The following is a 22,561-nucleotide window of genomic DNA, read 5'->3' on the forward strand; positions in this document are numbered from 1 at the left end:
GTTAGATTTCTAATCTACATACCGAGTCCGGGGGTTAGAAACTTCGTGGTATAGGCTAGAATTATTGGCAGCATTCTTGGGATCTGGAAAGTCTAAACATTGTCTGTGGTATTCCGAGTAGGATCCAGGAGGGGATGACTGTGACGAGCTTCAAACTTGCGAATGTTGGGTGCAGTGACAGTGTGCAAAAGGACAAGGGTCCTATCCGACGCTAGCGGAAACCGACAGATGATTAGCCGTGCGGTAGCTGTACTTGGTATTTGTCATCCGAGACGAGAAATTTGACAGTTGATTAGCCGTACAGACATCATACCTGGTATTTTTCATCTGAGAGTATCATACAGCTTGCCATTGAAGGAAGCCATGCGTGTTTGGAGAAGAAGATAGTAGGAAAGCAGAGATTCAGATGACAAAGCATCTCCGGAACCTCAGCCTGTTTCTCATTAATAAATCACAAGTACTATTTATTTCATATTTTTTATTTTTCATAAATACAATCACTCTTATCATTAATCTCCTGACTAAGATTTACAAAATAACCATAGCTTGCTTAAAACCGACAATCTCCGTGGGATCGACCCTTACTCACGTAAGGTATTACTTGGACGACCCAGTGCACTTGCTGGTTAGTTGTGCAGAGCTGTGAAAAGTGTGAATCACAATTCGGTGCACCAAGTTTTTAACTCTAGTCTCAGATTGTTCCCTGGGAAATTGAAATCCCAGTGGAGGGGACCATATGTGATTACAAATGTGTCACCGTATGGCTATGTAGAACTTCAAGATCTTGATTCTGACAAAAAGTTCATTGTTAATAGACAGAGAATCAAACATTATCTTGAAGGCAATATTGAGCAAGAATGCTCAAAGCTGAGACTAAATTAAAAGCTCAGTAAAGTCCAGCTAAAGACAGTAAAGAAGCACTTGCTGGGAGGCAACCCAGCCATTATTAGATGTTTATAACAATTATATAAGTTTATTTAATATTTCTATCTATGTTTGTTAATGCTTATCAATGAAAAAGTCAAGGAAATGAAGGTTTAGAACATAAAACAGAAGAATCACAGAGAAAAGGAGCTCAGTGGCATTAAAACGCCAATAAAGAGGCAATTTGGGCATTAAACGCCAAAATGGCTATCATTCTAGGCGTTTAACGCCAGTAAAGATATCATTCTAGGCGTTAAACGCCAGAATAGGCAGCATTCTAGGCGTTTAACGCCAGAAACAGTAGCATCCTGGGCATTCAGAAAAACACCCAGTGAGAAAGGATTTCTGGCGTTTAACGCCAGCCAGGGTATCTGGCTGGGCGTTAAACGCCCAAAATGGCCACCAGATGGGCGTTTAACGCCAGAACAACTAGGGGAGAGGTAATTTCATTTCCAATTCAAATTTTTTTCGAATTTTCTTATTTTACTTCAAAATTTTCTGCATCTAAACATTACAAACATTCATTTTTTAATTTCCATTCACAAAAATTTATAATCTTATAAATTCTTCTTAATTTTTTTTCAATTCTTTTCAATTCCTTTTCAAAAACTCATTCCTCTTCCCAATTTCTTTTCAAATCTTTTTCATTCATTCATATCATCTTTTATTTCTTAGATGCATAAACAAAATAATTCAGGTTTAACTTTCTCATATCTTTTTTATATCTTTTAAATTTTTGAAAAGAATCTCATCTTTTTTATATCATGTTATCTTTTATCAATCATATCTTTTTTTTCCAAAATTTTGAAACTATCCCCCCTCCCCTCTATTTATACATTCGGCCATCCCCCTTCTTCCATCATATGAATCCTTCTCTCCACTTATTCATCTTCTTTCCTTACTTTTGCTTGAGGACAAGCAAACCTCTAAGTTTGGTGTTCTGTGATCACTGACCAAGATGATGGCCCCTAAAGGAAAACAAACCACTCCAAGAGGCAAGAAAGAAAACAATCCAAAACTACAATGGATGCATGAAAGGTTCTGCACCAAAGAACATGCAGATCATTACTTCAAAATTGTGTGCAGAAGATCAGTGATCCCAAAAGTCAAGTTTGATCTGAATGAAGACGAATATCCAGAGATCCAAGAGTAGATTCGAAACAGAGGCTGGGAAATCCTAGCAAATCTTGAGATAAATATGGGAAAAAACATGGTCTAGGAATTCTATGCAAATCTGTGGCTGACAGATAAGCAAAGAATGGAGGGAACTGCCTTCCACACTTTTCGAACCATGGTTAGAGGGAGGATTATCTACTTCCATCTTGACAAAGTGAGAGAAGTCCTCAAACTTTCTCAACTGCAGGATGATCCAGAATCCTTTAATAGGAGAATGGCCAAGGATAAAAAGCTGGATCAAGTTCTAGAAGACATATGCCTCCCTGGAACCAAGTGGATAATCAATGCAAAAGATATTCCAAACCAACTGAAGAGAGGAGACCTCAAGCCAATTGCTAGGGGCTGGCTGGATTTCATTGGACGATCTATACTTCCCACTAGTAACCACTCTGAAGTCACTGTCAAAAGAGCAGTGATGATTCACTGTATTATGCTGGGAAAAGAAGTAGAGGTTCATCAGCTAATTCCTTGTGAAATTTACTTATTTGCAAACAAGGAATCCACTGAAGCCAAATTGGCTTACCCAAGCTTGATCATTCTGTTATGTAAAGATGCGGGAGTACAGATAGGTGTGGATGAGTATATCTCAGTTGAACGCCCAATCACCAAAAGGGTAATGGATGGACCTCAAGTTCAAGACAACCTCATTAAGAAGAGGGCACATGAGTTCCTCCCAGAAGTTCCTCAATTTGACTATTAGGCCCACTTAGAAGCATCTGTCAACAAGCTGCAAGAATCTATTGATCAACTCAAAGAAGAGCAGCAGAATCAGAACAACATGCTCTGCAAGCTACTCAGAGAACAAGAGAAGCAAGGGCGTGAGCTATAGGAATGAAAGCGCCAGAAGTTGATCCTTAAAGGACATCCCACATATTGAAGGAGCACTTATCTCTCAAATAAAGGTTGTTGAGTCCTAACTCTGTGATAACTTTTATTATTAGAAACCTATTTTAAGAGTTACATAAGCATTAGTATTAGAGTCATTTATTTTTGTCTTTAAATTCCTTTTCCTCTACTATTATTTGTCTGCTTTTATGCTTATTTTATGTCTTATTTTTATTCCATGATCAATAAAATTTAGAGTATATGCCTTAAAGCTATGAATGACTCCATGAATCCCTCACCTTTCATAAAAGAAAAATGTTTTTATTTACAAAAAAACAAGAAGTACATAATTTCAAAATTTATCTTGAAATTAGATGAATTATGTTGATGTGGTGGCAATACTTTTTGTTTTCTGAATGAATGCTTGAACTGTGCATATTTTTGAAATTGTTGTTTATGAATGTTAAAATTGTTGGCTCTTGAAAGAATAACGAAAAAGGAGAAATGTTATTGGTAATCTGAAAAATCATAAAATTGATTCTTGAAGCAAGAAAAAGTAGTGAAAAGCTTGCAAAAAAAAAGAGAAAAGAAAAAAGTGGCAAAAAAAAAAAGAAAGACAGAAAAAGAAAAAGCAAGCAGAAAAAGCCAATAACCCTTTAAACCAAAAGGCAAGGGTAAAAAGGATCCAAGGCTTTGAGCATTAATGGATAGGAGGGCCCAAGGGAATAAAATCCTGGCCTAAGCGGCTAAACCAAGCTGTCCCTAACCATGTGTTTGTGGCGTGAAGGTGTCAAGTGAAAAGCTTGAGACTGAGCGGTTAAAGTCATGGTCCAAAGCAAAAAGAGTGTGCTTAAGAGCTCTGGGCACCTCTAACTGGGGACTCTAGCAAAGCTGAGTCACAATCTGAAAAGGTTCACCCAGTTATGTGTATGTGGCATTTATGTATTCGGTGGTAATACTGAAAAACAAAATGCTTAGGGTCACGGCCAAGACTCATAAAGTAGCTGTGTTCAAGAATCAACACACTGAGCTAGGAGAATCAATAACACTATCTAAATTCTGAGTTCCTATGGAAGCCAATCATTCTGAACTTCAAATGATAAAGTGAGATGCCAAAACTGTTCAGAAGCAAAAAGCTACTAGCCTCGCTCATCTAATTAAGACTAATCTTCATTGATAATTTTGAAATTTATTGTATATTCTCCTCTTTTTATCCTATTTTGTTTTTAGTTGCTTGGGGACAAGCAACAATTTAAGTTTGGTGTTGTGATGAGCGGATAATTTATACCCTTTTTGGCATTGTTTTTACATAGTTTTTAGTATGATTTAATTACTTTTTATTATACTTTTATTAGTTTTTATTCAAAAATCAAATTTCTGGACTTTACTATGAGTTTGTGTGTTTTTCTGTGATTTCAGGTATTTTTTGGCTGAAATTGAGGGACGTGAGCAAAAATCTGATTTAGAGGCTGAAAAAGGACTGCAGATGCTGTCTGATTCTGACCCTCTTGCACTTGAAGTGGATTTTCCAGAGCTACAGAAGCCCAATTGGCGAGCTCTCAATGGGGTTCAAAATTAGACATCTTGGGCATTTTAGAAATATATAATAGTCTATACTTTGCTCGAGATTTGATGGCCCAAACTGATGTTCAAAACTTTTTAGAAATATATAATAGTCTATACTTTTTGGAAATATATAATAGTCTAAAACTCTCTGGCGTAAAACGCCAGAACTGGCATAATTCTTGGCGTTAAACGCCCATTTTGGCACCCAGGGTGGCGTTTAACTCCAACCTTGGGCATATGCACGTGAAAGCTTGAAAGCTTAGCCCAGACATACACCAAGTGGGTCCCAGAAGTGGATTTTTGCACTATCTACTCTTAGTTACTCATTTTCTGTAAATCTAAGTTACTAGTCTAGTATAAAAACTACTTTTACAGATTCAATTTACACCTCATGACATTTTTACACTTCATTTGTATCTTCTACGGCATGAGTCTCTAAACCCCATAAGTGGGAGTGAGGAGCTCTGTTGTGTTTCAATAGATTAATGCAATTACTACTGTTTTTTATTCAATCACGCTTGATTCTATTCTAAGATACTCACTCGTACTTCAATATAGAGAATATGATGATCCATGACACTCATCATTATCCTCAACCTATGAACGCATGCCTGACAACCACTCCCGTTCTATCTGAGCTCAACGTAGTCATTGGGTGACAGCTTGAGTGCGTATCTCTTGGGTTTCTAATCTACGGACCGAGTCCGGGGGTTAGAACCTTCGTGGTATAGGCTAGAATCATTGGCAGCATTCCTGGGATCTGGAAAGTCTAAACCTTGTCTGTGGTATTCCGAGTAGGATCCGGGAGGGGATGACTGTGACAAGCTTCAAACTTGCGAATGTTGGGCGCAGTGACAGTGTGCAAAAGGACAAGGGTCCTATCCCGACGCTAGCGGGAACCGACAGATGATTAGTCGTGCAGTAGCTGTACTTGGTATTTGTCATCCGATACGAGAAATCTGACAGTTGATTTGCCGTGCAGACATCGTACTTGGTATTTTTTATCCGAGAGGATCATACAGCTTCCCATTGAAGGAAGCCATGCGTGTTTAGAGAAGAAGACAGTAGGAAAGCAGAGATTTAGATGACAGAGCATCTCTGGAATCTCAGCCTATTTCTCATTAGTGAATCACAAGTACTATTTATTTTATGTTATTTATTTTTCATAAATACAATCACTCTTATAATTAATCTCCTGACTAAGATTTATAAAATAACCATAGCTTGCTTCAAACCGACAATCTCTGTGGGATCGACCATTACTCACATAAGGTATTACTTGGACGACCCAGTGCACTTGCTGGTTAGTTGTTGGTGTGCAAAATCGTGATCATTCCATTCCTTGGTAACAGCGCTAAAAACTCAATACGCACGTTCATGATCTTATATCTGTTTCACAACTTCGTACAACTAACCAGCAAGTGCACTGGGTCGTCCAAGTAATAAACCTTACGTGAGTAAAGGTCGATCCCACGGAGATTGTCGGCTTGAAACAAGCTATGGTCACCTTGTAAATCTCAGTCAGTCGGATTAAATTGTATTGAGAAATTATAGTGGATGAAAATAAATAAAATATATAATAGGATAGTGGTACTTATGTAATTCATTGGTGAGAATTTCAGATAAGCGTATAGAGATGCTTTCATTCCTCTGATCTCTGCTTTCCTGCTGTCTTCATCCAATCAATCCTACTCCTTTCCATGGCAAGCTTTATGTAGGGCATCACCGTTGTCAATGGCTACATCCCATCCTCCTATGAAAATGGTCCAATGCGCTGTCACTGCATGGCTAATCATCTGTCGGTTCTCGATCATACTGGAATAGGATTTACTATCCTTTTGCGTCTGTCACTACGCCCAGCACTCGTGAGTTTGAAGCTCGTCACAGCCATCCCTTTCCAGATCCTACTCGGAATACCACATACAAGGTTTAGACTTTCTGGATCTCAGGAATGGCCATCCATGGGTTTTAACTTATACCACGAAGACACTAATATCTCGGACTCGGTCCCATGTATTAGATATCCAAGAGATATCCATTCAATCTAAGGTAGAACGGAAGTGGTTGTCAGGCACGCGTTCATAAGTTGAGAATGATGATGACTGTCACGATCATCACATCCATCATATTGAAGTGCGAATGAATATCTTAGAAGTGGAATAAGTTGAATTGAATAGAAAAATAGTAGTACTTTGCATTAATCTTTGAGGAACAGCAGAGCTCCACACCTTAATCTATGGTGTGTAGAAACTCTACCGTTGAAAAATACATAAGTGAAAGGTTCAGGCATGGCCGGATGGCCAGCCCCCATGATCTAAGAACTAAACGTCCCAAGATGTAAATACAATAGTAAAAAAGTCCTATTTATACTAGACTAGCTACTAGGGTTTACAGAAGTAAGTTAATGATGTAGAAATCCACTTCCGGGGCCCACTTGGTGTGTGCTTGGGCTGAGCATGAAGCTTTCACGTGTAGAGGTCATTTTTGGAGTTGAACGCCAGTTTGTAACGTGTTTCTGGCGTTGAACTCCACTTTGCAACTTGTTTCTGGCGCTGAACGCCAGACTGCAACATAGAACTGGCGTTGAACGCCAGTTTACGTCGTTAATCCTTATTCAAAGTATGGACTATTATATCTTTCTGGAAAGCCCTGGATGTCTACTTTCCAACGCAATTCGAAGCGCGCCATTTGGAGTTCTGTAGCTCCAAAAAATCCATTTTGAGTGCAGGGAGGTCAGAATCCAACAACATCTGCAGTCCTTCTTCAACCTCTGAATCTGATTTTTGCTCAGGTCCCTCAATTTCTGCCAGAAAGTACCCGAAATCACAGAAAAACACACAAACTCATAGTAAAGTCCAGAAATGTGATTTTTAATTAAAAAATAATAAAAATATAATGAAAACTAATTAAATCATACTAAAAACATACTAAAAATAATGCCAAAGAGCGTATAAATTATCCGCTCATCAGTTTTGCAGAGATGTGAAAAGTGTAATCACAATTTCCTACACCAACAAGTTAGCCCCAAGGATCACCTCACCCTAAACAGAAAGCATACAAAACAAATGATCAAAAAGAGGTCAGACAATAAAGTACAAACTCTCTATAAAGACCCACAGAGGTTGCGAAGGCATGAACAACATATCAGAGAAATATATCCATCAAAATAAAACATTAAAAGACTCAAAAGGCCACCTAAGTGGCAGCCTCAGAGTCTAAAAAAAAGTGTTTTGATTTTTCCAAAATGAAGTTGCATAGAAGCAACTAAATGTCAAGAGAGCAAACCATATAGAGAGTTACACAAAAAACGAAGAGTTCAAAATCCCACAAACCAAGCTATACAAATAAACAAGAGATCACAAAGGGTTCAAAGCCTCCCCGGTAGCAGCATTCGCGGCTGAAGGATGAGGAATGATCTTCAAAGGAACGGCATCCACAGTCCCATCCTCCCGATTGAGAATTTAAACATCAGGATCAGATTTGGGATGGTCGACCTCAGCCGAAGGAGTTGAAGAAGTCGTGGTGGCAGAAGCTTTGGCTGACGATGCAGGGGGAGGTCCATCATCTTCATCATTCGGAGCAAGCACAATCTTGCCGTCCTCCACTACATTATCCAAACTGAAGAGAGTCAGGTCGAGTTCAGGGGTAAGAATCCGGACTTGAGCCTTCAGGTTCTCATAAGCATCAGTCACACAACCCACCAGGAGACCTTGAAGCTCGGCATAATCAGCATGGGCTGATTGAAGTCTTTCCCTAATCTCTAGCAGCTCGCTATATGTGTGGGTGTAGCTCTCCTTGTGTTTTTTCGTGATTTCCTCTGCCAAGTTCGCAGCTGCCTCAGCCCTGGTAGCTCAGGACTTTTCCTTCTCCAGATCCAACTCCAGCTTAATTACCTTAGCATCAAGCTCATCCCTCAACCCCTTGATTCTATCCAATTCCCGATTTAGCATCCTCCATAAAAGCCTTAGTCGCATGGACTGGGGAACCCTGAACAGTACGGAACAAGGCTGCACCCATGTGGGCCATCCGAACACTGTTGCTGGTAATAAAATCCAAGTGGAGAAGCATGGACACATCGTCCATTGGAAGATGACCATAAGGAGCAATCTGATTGTCAAGAAACCCCACGGCGTCAAAATCAGGGGCATTCAAGTCATAGGGATCAACAATCCTTTGCTTTTTTGGAGGAGGACCAGAAGTAGGAGCAGAGGTAGCACAAGAAGTTGGTTGGAGAGGATCAGAGGGAACAGTCCGGACCTGAGGAGTCGGAATGATTTTCCTCGGCCTTGAAGTGTCAGAAGTCAGTTTTTTAGGAGAAAGTTGGGAAAATCCCTCTCCAAAAGTTTTCATACTCAAGTTTTGTACAACAGTCGCCTTCTTCGCCCTTCAAAAGGCCTTCATAGAGTCAGTAGATTTCACTAATTCTGAAAAATAAAGCCAAGAAAACAAGTTACAAAGAGAGGAAGGAGTGAGCTAACAAATAAAAAGGAAAGCTAAAAAGAAGTCGGCTACTACCCAGTTCAGCACGGAGAAAGGAAGGATCTCCCAAAAATTTTTTCGTGTCGAGATGAGGAGGCTCTCCCCAGTTTTCCTCTAACACACTCACAAAAGCCTGTTCGACCTCACTCAAACTCTCCCAGGGATATTTGACTACTACTACATTCTCTTGTCACGATAAAGGAAAAGTAGGTTCATTATTTTCATCTAAGAAGAAGGGCCGAGCTCCCTCAACAGCTCGGACCTTGAAATAATAGTTCTTAAAGTCGCGAAAGGACTCGTCATACATTGAAAACACTTTCTTCCCTTGAGTAGCCCAGAAAGAAATCCAAGAGGCTTTCTTCTTAGCTACCCCATGTTTGGTCAACACAAAAAGATGCAGAAAAAGAGTCTGGGTAGGTCGGACACCCAACTCTTGACACAACAGTTGAAAAATTTTTATGAAATTCCACGAGTTCGGATGGAGCTGAGACGGGGCTACATAGCAGAACCACAGAAGGTCGGCCTCAAAAGCAGAAAAAGGGATGGTGATACTCAACTGACTAAAAAAGTAGTCATAAGAATAGAAAAAGGGTTGTTCTCCCGAGTTAAAGAAGGAAAGCAAACCCCCTCTTCAGGATCAGGGGACACCAGCTCATAGTTCTTCTCGTCATCCCTATTACTACAAACCCTATAAGACCTCTTAAGTCTCACACAGTATTCAGGGTTAGCCACCATAATACACATTAGGACTATAGAGTCTAGCCAGTCAGACATGCCTTCAGGGACCTTGGTAGACATTTCAACGATATTTTTTCGTGAAGACATATGTCAACTATTCCTACAGTAAGAAAAGAAAAATTGGGTTACTACCGAACAACTCGGACAAATAAGGAAACAACTCAAATCAACAAGTATAGGCAGTAAAAGGGAAACCCCAGGACTTACGCTGAAGTCTAGGGGCACCATTTGGAGGCAATAACAAGGCAAGAATTCAGGAAGGAGAAGTCAAACAGTCTATACTCTAACACCCCTCAAATAGAGAATACAAAGAAGTTCAACTCTTTTCTGGTAACGTTACTCCATACAAACTTTGTAAAAGAAGATGTCATGCAAGGGTGAAAAGAGACAAAAACAGCGACAAGAAAAAATCCCAAGGAAGCAATAACTACCAGAAGCACAAAAAAGGCACAGATCATAGCAAATGATCAGGCAAAAAGATGCAATCTTTCGATGAAAATAGGAGTAACTTTCCAAAAGCAAAAAACAAAAACCAAAGCTTTATGCGCGACAATGTAAGCATGCAAGATATGTAGATCATCAAAAGAAAAGAAAACGAACAAACTAACCTGCAGAAGAGAAGACAACAACAGTTTAGGTCAAGAGAACGATGAAGCCCATGCCAAACAGTCGCTTTGAGGGTTAGAAAAGTAAAGGGCTTAGAGACGAGAAGGCATAAAAAGCAAGTACCTCAGCAGATAACGAAGCAAAGGGCGAAGAAAAAGGAGAAGAAGAAACTAAAAGCGAGTCTTTTGAAATTCAAAATGAGATGTAAAAGAAGGAAGGAAGGAAATGGCAAGAGGAGTTACGGGGCATTAAACCCTCACACGTTTCCAAGAAAAATAAGAACACGCGCTGCAAATAAAGGAAGAAAGAAACGCTTGGCATTTTAAAGCAGCAGGCTAACCTAACAAGAGTTCTACAAGAGATCGACAAAAGGCAAAAATGCTCGAGCACGGGGTACTGTTCATACCCTGGGTCGAGCTATGTGACCCGGGCTGATGGAAGACAAAAGCAACTGACCTCCTCAGGTCAGGTCCCCCAACCTCTCCTTTAAAGAATTCGGCCAAAACGCTATAGGAAGCCCAAGCAAGCCCAAACGAAGGGATACAGCCTAATCTAAAGGCAGCCAAAGCCTAGAAAGATAAAGGCGGTTCCCCCTAAAGATAAGATGATTTCACTCAAAGATAAGATAAGATAACTAACTTATCTCATGGAAAGGTCACTCCCCACTACTATAAATACACTGGAGCACCCAGGTATAACTCATTCTTTAATTCTACAAAAAATACCTGCTAAAAGCCCATGCTAACTTAAGCATCGGAGTCTCTTGCAGGTACCACCACCCTCCAGTGACCAAGGATCAACAGCATCACCAGATCTAACAGGTCGGATACGACAGTTCCGGCCACCACCACAGATCTCGACCGAGATCGACTTACAGTTTCAAGTAACCCTCAGAATAGTTATCTTACTAATGGTTGAAATTATAGACTATAGACTTTAGGATATAAGGCCAGGTTATCTGATAGGGTATGTTTCTGTTGTTGTTGATTGATTGGGCAGAGCTGGTTAATTAAGTATTGCTGAGCTTGATAATCTGATGACTGTGGTTACCAACGCAAGGCGATTCAAGATCCCAGGCTGGTTTCTCAACAGGAAGAAGGACTACAAGGATGGCAAGTACTCCCAGGTTGTGTCCACGCCCTCGACATGAAGCTCAGGGATGACTTGGAGAGACTCAAGAAAATCAGGTCTTACTCATAACTCTTTAATTAACTTTTTAATTTAGTGTGATTTAGATTGAATCTGTTGTTAGAATTTACGGATAAGGATGGATGTTAATTGTTGGTTTGTTCAATGAAATTTTGGATGAAGTTGAATACAGTCTTTGATATTGTGCTAACATGATATGTAATGGACCAATTGATTTTGGTATGATTTTTGGTTTAACTATTAATTTGTTTTTTTTATTTCATGATGGTGTGATTGTTTATTTCTATTCTTGTTAAATATTTTAATCATAGATGGAACAAAATATCCTCATTACCTGGTAGATATAGTTATCTGAATCTTCATCTTTTCAATTTAGTTCAATGGCTTTTCATGAGTGTATATTTGATTTGACTATCCTGCATGATTTGGTCTAAAATCATGGTGTTCTTTTCATGAGTGTATATTTAGTGTTTTAACTTTTAATATTGGTTGACTTATTAAACTTGTGTCGCATATTCATTACTCAATTGTACTACATCATCAAAAATATTTTTTCTCTATTCTAACATGTTTATTTCTTTTGCTAGGAGGACGACATGATGTGAAGAAAATATTTTAGATAGAAATATGAGATGGGATGGGTCTCATATAGACTTTACATATCTAAATATAATATTTTGTTGTATTCTGTACTGTTTTTTTAAGAGACTTTACTAGGTATTACATGTAAAGGATAAATTACACCCTATTTTGATTTATGTTGTTTAGACTAAGCATATCTAGCTTATAATGTAAATTTTATGATTTAGAATTCTTGAATTTCACATTTTTAGATTTATTTTGTGATTATCATAATTTTCGGACGTGATTATGCTTTAAAAAAATAAATTTTATAAAACAGAGTAGGCTATGGTCACGGTTTTAAGGAGGGGTGATCATAGAAGCAATGGTCACGGTCAAAACTGTGACAATAGATAAGGCTATAGTGACGGTTTTAAGGAGGGGTGACCATAGATAAGGCTATGGTCACGGTTTTAAGGAGCGGTGACCATAGAAACTATGGTCACGGTTTTAAGGAGCGGTGACCATAGAAACTATGGTCATGGTGAAAACCGTGACCATAGATAAGGCTATGGTCATAGTTTTAAAGAGGGGTGACCATAGAGCTATTGTCACGGTGAAAACTGTGACCATAGATAAGGCTATGGTCACGGTTTTAAGGAGGGGTGACCATAGAGCTATTGTCACGGTGAAAACCATGACCATAGATAAGGCTATAGTCACAATTTTATGGAGGGGTGACCATAGAGGCTAAACCGTGACCATAGATAAGGCTATGGTCATGGTTTTTTTGCGTGACCATAGATTAACTTATAGTCACCGTGAAAAGGCGTGGCCTAAAGTGTCAGAATTTGAAAATTGTAACTGTGACCATAGAAACCATGACCATAGATAAAAAAAACCGTGACCATAGACCTATGGCCACGTCAAAATAGGCCACGGTAAAAAATCGTGACCATAGATCTATGGTCACCCTTTTTACTAGCTATGGTCACGGTTTTTTTTACCGTGACCATAGGCCTTTCTTTGTAGTGTTAAATACAAAATAAATTCTAAAATATAATTAAGGTAGGATTTACCTGTAAGCTAATGCATGATGAGATCAGGTAGAAACAAAGATGATGGACCAGAGTATAGAGCCAGACCAGTGAAAATGCAGTTGGGATAAACAAGGAGAAAATCCAAGGTTGTGCAAAACTCTAGGTCTACTTGTTACCGATGGGATTTGCAAGTGGTGATAGTAAGAACATGGAGTCAATAGCTAGAACAAAAACTCAAAATCACGCACCTCTCTTAGCTATTGCGATAGTTGAGAAAATAAAGTTAAGAGTTTGAGTTCTGAGAGGGTGAGGATATGTGAACTTCATTCTTGAAAATTAGAGATTTTGAATTATAAGTTATTTTTTAAATTTACATTTAAAATCAATGTTTAATAAAATATAAAAATTAACTATGATTAATTACATATGGTTAATAGTATATATGTATTTGTATTTATACACAAATAATATTTAATATACTTTTAAAATATATTAAACTCTATTTTAAAAATAATTTAATAATTTATTAAATGTAATCAATGATGCCACATGTCTATATTTTATTAGTCCACATCAATATAGTATGAATTTTTTTCACAAAACTTGAGATATGAGATCAATCATCCTTTTTTTTTATTATGAAATGTCGAAGACTTATTTTGGTCATCAAATTAAAAAAACCATTTATTTGTTACCTCTAAGTTTTTGGTAAACTTATTTATTTATAACACTTTTGTATATTAAAATAAGAGTTTAGTTTTGATACATTAATAGGGTAAGATTTTTATATAGTTATGTAATTATATTTGTCTTTTTCGATGATTATTTACACAGTCAACAAAAAAAGTAGTTATTTTTTATAATGTGTTATGTAATTAGATGCATGTGTAAAATTACTTTATACTGATACTACATCAAAATTAAATTCGTCAATTTCACTCTTAATGTGCCCTTTAGAGTTTTGTATGAGCCCTACTAGGATTTTGTGAGAGTGCCAATGTGAGTGCCATTGAGTGAGAATTATTTATAATGTCATAGAGAGAGATAGAGAGAGAGAGAGAGAGAGAGAGATTCAAGCTTGAAAGATGATCTATGGGAGGAGATAGTAGTATTGAAGGAAGAGGATGTGAGATTGGAAATTGAAGGATGTCCTAGAAGCCTCAGAGGAAGGATCATGGTAGATAGGGGATTTAGCATGGGGACAATGGAAGGAGTTTTTAGTGCAATTTGGAACCATCCGGAACGCCTTAGAATCAAATCTCATGGAGATAATGTAACACCCTACCTGTTCATACCTTGGGTCGAGCTACACAATCTGGATTAGATGAAGTCAAAAACGACCGACCTCTTATAAAGGTTGGTCGACACCAATCTCTTCCCAAAGAGCTCAGCCAAATCACCATAGAGGCCCAAATAGGCCCAAATAAAAGAACGCAGCCCACTCTAAAGGCGGCTGGCCTGAAAGATAAGGTGACTTAGCTCAAAGATAAGATAAGACAACTAACTTATCTCCAGAAAGGTCACTCCACGCTACTATAAATACACTGGAGCACCCAGGTATAACTCATACTCTAATTCTACACAAAAAACCTGCCTAAAGCACATGGTAACTTAAGTATCGGAGTCTCTTGCAGGTACCACCACCCTCTGGTGATCAAGGATCAACAGCACCACCACATCCAACAAGTTGGACATGATAGCTCCAGCCATAACAGTAGATCTCATCCGAGATCGACCTTCAGTTTCAGGTAACCCTCGGAACATTGGCGCCGTTGCCGGGGAACCTGGAAGTCATCCCATCATCATGGAGGACAACCTTGACAACGATCACAACTCTGGCTTGGAGGACAGAACGCCGCACAAGAACATGGATACCATACCAAAGTATATCCCTCAAAACAAGGGAGACAAACAGCCCCCAAATGCAGAAATTTTAGAGGCCATCCGTGAACAACAGAATTGCCTTAAACAGCAAGAACAAGAAGCCAACCGGCAGAAGGAGGCTGAGCGAGACCTTCGAAGGAAACCAGACGGCATCGAGAGCTGGAGAGCAAGCTTCTAAAGCTCGAGGCTGATCTCAAAACTAAGACTAATCGAACCAACCGTGAAGATAGCCCCCACAAGGATCAAGATCCGTTTACAAAGAAGATCATGAAAGCTAAAGTTTCAAAGGACTTCAAAGCCCCCGACATGACCCTATACGACGGTACGTCTGATCCAAGCCATCATCTTAGCAATTTCAGAAGTCGGATGTATCTTACGGATGCCTCAGATGCAATCCGTTGCAAAGCTTTCCTGACCACTTTGACCAAGACGGTAATAAAGTGGTTTGACAGTTTGCCGCCAAGGTCAATAGAAAGCTTTGATGACCTCACCAAGAAATTTCTAGCTAGATTCTCTATCCAGAAAGACAAATCCAAGCATGCCCCAAGCCTGTTAGGGATTAAGCAAGGAGATCGGGAAAGCCTCCGCAACTACATGGAAAGATTCAACAAAGCATGTCTGGACATACAAAGTCTGCCAACAGAAGCAGCCATTATGGGTCTCATCAATGGCCTACGAGAAGGACCCTTTAGCCACTCCATATCCAAAAAGCACCCAACATCTCTGAACGAGGTACAAGAACGGGCAGAAAAGTATATTAATATGGAGGATAACTCTCGATTAGGAGAAACCTCAAAATCCGGATTCTCCTACCCACCTCGGGACAAGGATAAAGAGTCCAGAAAAAAAGAAGACTAGTCTACTGAAAAACCTAGAAAATACCACAACTACACCCACCTCAGGGTGTCTCTTGTGGATGTCTACAGAGAGATATGCAACACTGAGAAGATCCCACCACCTTGTTCGATTAAGCATAAAAGAGGAGGAAGTCAGATAGAGTATTGCGAATACCACTGAGTCTACGGGCACCCCACCAATGAATGCTACGACCTAAAGAAGGTCATAGAGAAGGTAGCCCGGGAAGGAAGACTAGACAGGTTCCAGGCCAACAAAACAGACGAACCGAAGAAGCGAAGAAGGGACGAAGAGGTCAGACGAGCTGAACGTCCCTCTCACACCCCTGAGAGGCATGTTTACATAATAAATGTTGGATTCGCAGGAGGAGGGATCTCTAAGTCATCCCTTAAAAGATACCTCAAAGAGGTATACCATGTTGGAGGAGGGGACAGGTCATCCGACCTCCCCACTATTACTTTTACCCCAGAAGACGCCACAGGCGTCATCCCAGGGCATGATGATCCCATGGTCATTACCATCATACTCGCCAATGCTAATCTCCGCCGAACATTGGTAGACCAAGGAAGTTCCGTAGACATCTTGTTCAAATCCGCCTTCGACAAGCTCGGCCTGCAAGATAAAGAGCTTAGAGCATATCCGAATAGCTTGTTCGGACTTGGAGACACCCCAATTCAATCACTAGGATACATCTCATCGCATACAACCTTTGGAAAAGGAACTCAGTCAAGGACACTAAACATAGACTACATCGTAGTCAACATGAGCTCCACTTATAACGCCCTTATAGGTCAGACAACGCTGAACCAGCTCGCCGCAGTAGTCTCCACTCCACATCTGTGTATGAAGTTTCCAATTCCAGAAGGGATCGCCACGATAAAAGGAAACCAAAATCTTGCACGACGCTGCTACAACGAAAGTCTGAACCTCAAAGGCAAGCCCAGAGGAGAGGAAATCAACACCATCGAACTCGAGGGAGTTCGAGCTCGCGAAGAACTTCGTCCACAACCTGAAGGCGAGACCAAAGAAGTCCAGATCGGGGATGCCCAGGAAAAAATAACAAATATAGGGGCAACCTTAAAGGGAGACTTAAAGGAGCCACTAATACAGTTCCTAAAGGATAATGCTGATCTCTTTGCATGGAAGGCCGTAGACATGCCCGGCATAGATCCCAAGTTAATGTGCCATAAGCTGGCGGTATATCCTGGATCTCGGCCAGTGCAACAGAAGCGCAGGAAGCTTGGCCCAGAAATGTCCCAAGCTGTGGAAGAGCAAGTACAAGCCTTACTAGAGGTAGGGTTCATAAGGGAGGTCGAGTACCCATTATGGCTAGCCAATGTCGTCTTGGAAAAGAAGTCAAATGGAAAGTGGCGAATGTGTACCGACTACACCAACCTCAATAAGGCCTGCCCAAAGGACCCTTACCCGCTCCCAAATATAGACACTCTAGTGGATGCCTCTTCTGGATACAAGTACCTCTCCTTCATGGATACTTATTCAGGATATAACCAAAATTCCAGTGTATCCACCCGACCAAGAAAAAACCTCGTTCCTAACTCCAAAGGCAAATTACTGCTACATAGTCATGCCATTTGGACTTAAAAACGCAGGAGCTACATACTAAAGATTCATGAACAAAGTCTTTGCAGACCACATCGGAAAGCTAATGGAGGTTTATGTAGATGACATGCTGGTAAAAACACAAAGTAAGGAATCGTTGTTATCTGACCTCAATAAAGTGTTCGACACCATAAGAAAGCATGGTATGCGACTTAACCCCGCAAAGTGCACCTTTGCGGTAGAAGCTAGCAAATTCTTGGGTTTCATGCTCACCCAAAGAGGAATCGAGGCGATCCCGGATAAATGCCAACTATACTCAACATGAAAATTCCGACCTGTGTCAAAGAGGTACAATAGCTCAACGGAAGACTAGCAGCCCTATCCAGATTTCTAGCCAGATAAGCTATAAGATCTCTCCCTTTTTACACAACATTAAGGAAAGGAAAGAGGTTTGAATGGACTCCATAGTGCCAACAAGCCTTCCAAGATTTCAAGAAATTTCTAGGGCAACCACCCATCCTTACTCGACCACGGGAAGGTGAAGAACTCATAATATATCTCGCTGTAGGAAGTCGGGCAATAGCATCGGCACTAGTCAGAGAAGACAAAAGTGGGCAACAACCCATTTACTTCATCAGTAAGGCTGTACAAGGGGCTGAAATAAACTATCAAAAGATAGAAAATTTTGCCTATGCCCTCATACTCACTTCTCGACGACTCCGCCCATACTTTCAAGCTCACACTATCAAAGTTCGGACCAACCAGCCCATAAAAGGCATCCTACAGAAAACAGACTTAGCTGGAAGAATCCTACAGTGGACAGTCGAGTTATCCGAATTCGATCTTCAATATGAAGCTCGGACAGCCATCAAATCACAGTATCTAGCCGACTTCATTGCAGAATACACTGACACCCCGAGAAGTCCCACAAAATGGAACCTCTACATGGACGGCTCCTCGAACAAAACCGGGAGTGGCGCAGGTGTAATTATAGAAAGCGATCAGGGAACCCAAATCAAGCTATCACTAAAGTTTGAATTCCCTGTCTCAAATAATCAAGCTGAATATGAGGCACTATTGGCTGGTTTAAGGCTGGCTAGGGAGGTAGGAATTCAAAAGCTTACCGTCTTCAGTGACTCACAAGTAATTACCTCACAAATAGAAGGGAGATACCAAGCTAAGGATCCCACCATGAAAAAATACCTCGACAAAACCAGAGAACAGCTCGGACAGTTCAGGGGATATGAGGTCCGACATATACCTCAGGAACAAAATGCCCGAGCTGATACACTTTCAAAACAAGCCAGCACCAAACCAGAGGGCAATAATAGAAGCCTTATCCAAGAAACACTGCAAAGTTCATCAATCTCGGAGGAAGAAAAATCCTAACCATATCAGGTCAGGATTAAGAATGGATGACTCCCATAATCAACTACCTCGAGTCTGAGACACTTCCCACAGATAAAAAGGAGGCAAAAAGGCTAGTACGAGAAGCACAGTACTACACCATAGTGAGCAACATCTTATATAGGAGAGGGATTTCAACACCCCTCCTAAAATGTGTGCCGACCTCCGATAGAAGGGAAGTCTTGGAAGAAGTACACAGTGGTATGTATGGCAACCACCTGGAGGCACGAGCTCTTTCTAAAAAGGTACTCCGAGCTAGGTTCTTTTGGTCAACCTTGCAAAAGAAAGCAACAGAGTTCGTCAAAACATGCCCTCTATGTCAGAAGCATGCTAACTTCCATATCGCTCCACTAGAGGAGCTCATCAGCATTACGTCACCCTGGCCATTTGCAAAGTGGGGGCTCGACCTCCTTGGACCATTCCCCTAGGGGTCAGGACAAGTTAAATTCCTCATTGCAAGAATAGACATAGACTATTTCACAAAATGGATTGAGGCAGAGCCCTTAGCGACTGCCACCGCCCAAAGAAATTGGAAATTCCTATACAGAAATATTATCACAAGGTTTGGGGTTCCATACTCCATCACCACAGATAATGGTACTCAATTTACCGACACGGGTTTCAGGAACTTGGTAGCTGATCTAAAAATAAAGCACCAATTCACCTTCATAGAGCACCACAGGCCAACGGACAGCCCGAAGCTGCCAACAAGGTCATATTGGCCGGGTTAAAGCGAAGACTACAGGATGCCAAGGGAGCCTGGGCTGAAGAGCTCCCACAAGTCCTATGGGCATATCGGAAAACACCGCATTCCACCATAGGAGAATCACCCTTCCGACTTGCTTACAGAATGGAGGCAATGATCCTCGTAGAGGTAGAAGAGGAATCTCCTAGAGTGATCCTCTACAATGAAGATACCAACCCCCAAACTGGGAAGACCTCGACCTACTCCCAAAAGTCCGAGAAAGAGCTCGGATTAGAGAGGAAGCCCTAAAGTGACGAATGGCTCTGAGATATAATCGAAAGGTAATCCAGCGAAGCTTCACCACCAATAATCTCATATTAATCCGAAATAATATCGGAGCAGGTCGGTCAAGAGAAGGGAAGCTAGCAGCTAACTGGAAAGGACCATACCGAGTAACAGAAGTACTGGGGAAAGGTTACTACAAGGTGTCCAACCTCGAAGGGTGAGAGCTACCAAGGTCATGGCATGCCTGTAACCTAAGAAGGTACTATAGTTAGAAAAAAAGGTCTTAGGTCAAGGCGCACTCTTTTTCTTGAAAAGGTTTTTTAATGAGGCGCTAGGCCAAGATCTAAGAAACTGCCCGACCTATAAGGGTAAGCACTCATATGTACATACTTATATTTATGTTTTTGTCTCATTATTATTCAAATAAAAGTCACCAATTCCCTAAAAAGTTTCCTACCAAGACGCATTAATCTAAGCTCGTAAAACGCAAAGTTCATCGTCCGATTACAAAGAGGTCGGCAAGGTGAAGCGATAGGAGCAACTTAATGCAAGAAGTTATAAAAAGTAGACCATAAAAAGCGACCTGACGAGATCTGACTAAAAATGAACTACTAAAAAAAACTTAAGAAGGCACGACAGAGAAGTCAAACTAATGAAAGGATCACTGAAAATGGACGAAGACACCCCCCTAAGGCCAAAGAAAGGTTAAAAAACCAAAGGCCAAAAGTGCTTCATTGAAAGGTACAAGTCTTGTAAAAAAGACATTACTTAAAAAGTGAAAGCACAAGTCAAAACGGCGCTAAAAAGTCATCCAAACAAACTACAAAGAAAAGGTTCCTTATCGGAATACTACCTAAAAAGTTGTTGGAATATGACTAAAAAGCCCGAACAAGCGAGGACAAGCATGTCGGCACCCAAAAGGACATAACCTATAGGGACAAATATGACCTCAACAAGAACAAGTGAAAAGCCACAAAGGTTGAAAAACAACTTAAGGCTCAAAGATGCTTAGCTAAAAAAGATACAACTCCGCTTAAAGAAAGCACGATCTCAAATTGAGGTTAAAAAGTCGTCCAAAGCAAACTAGAAAGGAACTATACCTAAAAAGTTATAAGGACTTGACTAAAAAGCCTGTACGGCAACCTAAGAGGCAAACTCAACCAAAGAGCCCGAACGGCTAGGAGTAAGGTAGCCAACCAAAAGGATCAGACAAGTTAAACTCCCTCGAAGCAAAGGTTGCAAAACAACCTCCAAATATATACATCTCGACACAGATAAAAATCATCAAATAAAAACATTAAAAGACTCAAGGGCCCCCCAAAAGGGAGCCCAAAGAGTTTAAAAGTATTTTGTTTTCAAAATAAAAGTTGCTAGGAAGCAACTAAAGTGTCAAGGAAATCATCCACAGAAAGTTACAAAACAACAAGTTCAGCAAAAGTCCACAGATCAGACTGTACAAATACATGAACATAATAAAAATTCATCAAGGATCCGAAGTCGCCTCAATAGCTACATCTTTAGGAGAGGGAGGCCTGGTTGCGAGAGGGGTGGCATTGACAACTCCATCTGGGCCATTCAGTATTTCCACGTCAGGATCAGACCTAGGAGGAACCACCTCGGCAGGAGGATTTGAAGAGGCTGAAGCTGTAGAAGCCTTGGCTAGCGGCACAAGAGGAGGACCCTCATCCTTGTCATCCGGGGCAAGCACGATCCTGCCGTCCTCCACCACATTATCCAGACTAAATAAAGTAAGGTCAAGCTCAGGGGCAAGAACCCGGACCTGGGCCTTCAAATTTTCATATGCATCGGTCACACTGTCCACCATGTGACCCTGGAGCTTGGCGTAATCAGCCTGGGCAGACTGAAGCCTCTCCTTAATTTCCAGCAACTTGCCATAGGTACGGGTGTAGCTCTCCTTGTACTTTTTTGCCGTTTCTTCAGCTAGATTTGCAGTTGCCTCAGCAGTAGTAGCACGAGATTTCTCCTTCTCCACATCCAACTCCAACTTAGCCACCCTAGCATCTAGCTCATCCTTTAAACCCTTAATTATATCAAACTCCGACATGGCGTCTTCCATAAAGGCCTTAGTCGCAAGAACTGGAGAATCCCGGACAACACGAAATAAGGCCGCACCCAGGTTGGCCATCCGAATACTATTGCTAGTAATAAAATCCAGATGATGAAGGATGGACACATCATCCAACGGAACTTTACCATGAGGAGATATTAGTTCGGTGGTAAAACCCATGTCGTTAAAATCCTTGTCATTTAGATCACAAGTACCAATAGTTTTTTGCCGCTTTGGAGGAGGACCAGCAGCAGTAGGAGAGGAGGCAGCACCAGAGGTCGGTTGAACAGGGTCAGATGGAATTGTCCGAACTTGTGGTATCGGAATGATCTTCCTCGGGCCTGAAGTGTCAGAAGTTGGCTTCTTCGGGGGCACCTAAGAAAACCCTTCTCCCGAGGTCTTCACCCTCAAGTTTTGTACAGCCGTCGCCTTCTTAGCCCTACGGAAGGCCTTCATGGAGTCTGTAGATTTCACCATTTCTGAAAAAAGAAACCATGAAAACAAGTTATAAATAAGAAAGGGATAAATCGGCAAATAACAGAAGAAAGTCATCAGAAAAGAAGTCGGACGCTACCCAGTTTAGCACGGAGGAGGGAAGGATCTCCCAGAAACCTCTTAGTATCCAAATGAGGAGGTTCCCCTAGAGCTCTTCCAAAACACCCACAAAGCTTGTTCTACCTCGCTTAAACTCTCCCAAGGATGTTTAACTACCACCATATCCTTTTGCCACCACAAAGGGAATGTAGGTTCATT

The sequence above is a fragment of the Arachis hypogaea genome, chromosome 17, assembly GCF_003086295.3.
Source record: "Arachis hypogaea cultivar Tifrunner chromosome 17, arahy.Tifrunner.gnm2.J5K5, whole genome shotgun sequence".
Taxonomy (NCBI): domain Eukaryota; kingdom Viridiplantae; phylum Streptophyta; class Magnoliopsida; order Fabales; family Fabaceae; genus Arachis; species Arachis hypogaea.